This window comes from Oncorhynchus mykiss, chromosome 18 (assembly GCF_057628025.1).
Source record: "Oncorhynchus mykiss isolate SJ-2025 chromosome 18, ASM5762802v1, whole genome shotgun sequence".
NCBI lineage: Eukaryota > Metazoa > Chordata > Actinopteri > Salmoniformes > Salmonidae > Oncorhynchus > Oncorhynchus mykiss.
The window spans coordinates 6,272,501-6,275,923 of NC_143039.1; the positions used below are offsets into that span (position 1 = coordinate 6,272,501).

Here is a 3,423-nt window from a genome sequence, read left to right on the forward strand (position 1 = left end):
TGTAAGGTCTACTACACCTGTTGTATTCAGCATTTCACTGTGAGGTCTACTACACCTGTTGTATTCAGCATTTCACTGTAAGGTCTACTACACCTGTTGTATTCAGCATTTCACTGTGAGGTCTACTACACCTGTTGTATTCAGCATTTCACTGTGAGGTCTACTACACCTGTTGTATTCAGCATTTCACTGTAAGGTCTACTACACCTGTTGTATTCAGCATTTCACTGTGAGGTCTACTACACCTGTTGTATTCAGCATTTCACTGTAAGGTCTTACTACACCTGTTGTATTCAGCATTTCACTGTGAGGTCTACTACACCTGTTGTATTCAGCATTTCACTGTAAGGTCTTACTACACCTGTTGTATTCAGCATTTCACTGTGAGGTCTACTACACCTGTTGTATTCAGCATTTCACTGTAAGGTCTTACTACACCTGTTGTATTCGGGGCATGTGACCAATAAAATTTGATTTGATTTGTCTGTCTCTGCTTGTCTGCCTGTCTGTCACACCTTGCTCTGTCTGTCTACACACCCCTGACTGACAGAGTAGACAGATCCTCTCTGTCTGTTTCCTCTTGAGGTTTCCTCTTGATAAGGAGTTAATTCTGTGACACTGTGCTTGGCCTCCTGTTTTGCTCTCTGGGGGGGTCGAAGCCCGTCTTCTGAAGATAACCCTGTGTCATGTTGCTGTTAAACGGGCTAATGTTATTGATCGACAAACTGACAGTCGACTGACAGTAGACATCTGGGTTGTTCTTAACCCTTAGCCCTCTACAGACACCATCTCTCCTTGTTCCACTCAGGGCAGCCTAGTGGTTAGAGTGTAGAGGAGGTAGGTAGCCTAGTGGTTAGAGTGTAGAGGAGGCAGGTAGCCTAGTGGTTAGAGTGTAGAGGAGGCAGGTAGCCTAGTGGTTAGAGTGTAGAGGAGGCAGGTAGCCTAGTGGTTAGAGTGTAGAGGCGGCAGGTAGACTAGTGGTTAGAGTGTAGAGGAGGCAGGTAGCCTAGTGGTTAGAGTGTAGAGGAGGCAGGTAGCCTAGTGGTTAGAGTGTAGAGGAGGTAGGTAGCCTAGTGGTTAGAATGTAGAGGAGGTAGGTAGCCTAGTGGTTAGAGCGTTGGACTAGCAGCCGAAATGTTGCAAGATTGAATCCCCGAGCTGACAAGGTACAAATCTGTAGTTCTGATCCTGAACAAGGCAGCTAACCCACTGTTAGGAGGCTGCCCTGTTTGGAGGCTGCCCTGTTAGGAGGCTGCCCTGTTAGGAGTCTGCCCTGTTAGGAGTCTGACCTGTTAGGGGGCTGATCTGTTAGGAGGCTGACCTGTTAGGAGGTTGATCTGTTAGGAGGCTAGGAGGAGGCTGCCCTGTTAGGAGGCTGCCCTGTTAACATAAACATGTTTCTAGGAGTTAGTAACATAACATGTTTCTAGGAGTTAGTAACATAACATGTTTCTAGGAGTTAGTAACATAACTGTTAGGAGTTAGTAACATAACATGTTTCTAGGAGTTAGTAACATAACATGTTTCTAGGAGTTAGTAACATAACTGTTAGGAGTTAGTAACATAACTGTTAGGAGTTAGTAACATAACTGTTAGGAGTTAGTAACATAACATGTTTCTAGGAGTTAGTAACATAACATGTTTCTAGGAGTTAGTAACATAACATGTTTCTAGGAGTTAGTAACATAACATGTTTCTAGGAGTTAGTGACATAACATGTTTCTAGGAGTTAGTAACATAACTGTTAGGAGTTAGTAACATAACTGTTAGGAGTTAGTAACATAACATGTTTCTAGGAGTTAGTAACATAACATGTTTCTAGGAGTTAGTAACATAACATGTTTCTAGGAGTTAGTAACATAACATGTTTCTAGGAGTTAGTAACATAAACATGTTTCTAGGAGTTAGTAACATAAACATGTTTCTAGGAGTTAGTAACAAAACATGTTTCTAGGAGTTAGTAACATAACATGTTTCTACCCTGTTAGGAGTTAGTAACATAAACATGTTTCTAGGAGTTAGTAACATAACATGTTTCTAGGAGTTAGTAACATAACATGTTTCTAGGAGTTAGTAACATAACATGTTTCTAGGAGTTAGTAACATAACATGTTTCTAGGAGTTAGTAACATAACATGTTTCTAGGAGTTAGTAACATAACATGTTTCTAGGAGTTAGTAACATAACATGTTTCTATCCTGTTAGGAGTTAGTAACATAACATGTTTCTAGGAGTTAGTAACATAACATGTTTCTAGGAGTTAGTAACATAACCATGTTTCTAGGAGTTAGTACCATTAGAGTGTAGAGGTAGCATTCAACTGCACCGTTGTATCATCTGCTAAACTGTGTACGACCAATAAACATGTACATCCTGCTGTAACCCTGAATGCTGTTGTTGATGCTGAATATATTCCTCATAAAGCCAAACAGAGAGAGCATGAAGAAGAAATAGCTTCCAGACCTGGATTGAGACTGAAGCTGTAGAGTAGACTGGAGTGATGAAACAGTTTACAGTTATTTCACCCCCCCCCCTCTCTGTCTCCCTCTTCCTCTCTCTGTCTCCCTCTTCCTCTCTCTGTCTTCCTCTTCCTCTCTCTCTTTCTCTCTCTGTCTGTCTTTCTGACTCTCTCTCTCTCTCTCTTTCTCTCTCTGTCTGTCTTTCTGACTCTCTCTCTCCCTCTCTCTTTCTCTCTCTGTCTGTCTTTCTGACTCTCTCTCTCTCCCTCTCTCTTTTTCTCTCTCTGTCTGTCTTTCTGACTCTCTCTCTCTCTCTTTCTCTCTGTCTGTCTTTCTGACTCTCTCTCTGTCTCTCTCCCTCTCTCTCTTTCTCTCTCTGTCTTTCTGACTCTCTCTCTCTCTTTCTTTTCTCCCTCTCTCTCTTTCTCTCTCTGTCTGTCTTTCTGACTCTCTCTCTCTCTCTCTCTCTCTCCCTCTCCCTCTCTTTCTCTCTCTCGCTCTCTCTCCCTCTCTCTCTTTCTCTCTCTGTCTGTCTTTCTGACTCTCTCTCTCTCTCTCTCTCTCTCTCTCTCTCCCTCTCTTTCTCTCCCATCTCTCTCTCTTTCTCTGTCTGTCTGTCTGTCTGTCTGTCTGTCTCTGTCTGTCTGTCTGTTTGTCTCTGACAATTTCTCTTCTTTAAATCAGATTTTAAACTTACTCCTAACCTACCCCTAACCTTAACCACCCTGCTTACCTTATGCATAACCCAAACCTCAGATGAAGACCCAAAAAGCACATTTTTGTAGCCATATTTTGACTTTGTGGCTGTGGAATCTGACTTTGTGGCTGTGTTATTTAGTGGAACTCCTTCTCCTTCACTGAAGACAGCGACGTGAGCAGCGAAGGCCGCGTTATGACTCCGTAACGCCCCCTGGTGTTCAGTAAAAGAGAAACGCCGTCAGCTGCAGAACAGGATGACGTTTCA

At 42.7% G+C, this 3,423-nt stretch overlaps 1 protein-coding gene across 1 annotated transcript in view; it reads right to left on the reverse strand.

The window, feature by feature from the left end:
- Positions 1-2,566, reverse strand: part of LOC149975366 (Krueppel-like factor 12) — an 11,378-nt gene extending 8,812 nt beyond the window's left edge. The window contains exon 1 of the mRNA XM_090206725.1: positions 2,464-2,566. The gene's annotated coding sequence lies outside the window, so the exon portion shown is untranslated. The remainder of the gene's footprint in view (positions 1-2,463) is intronic.
- Between the last annotated feature and the right edge of the window lie 857 nt (positions 2,567-3,423).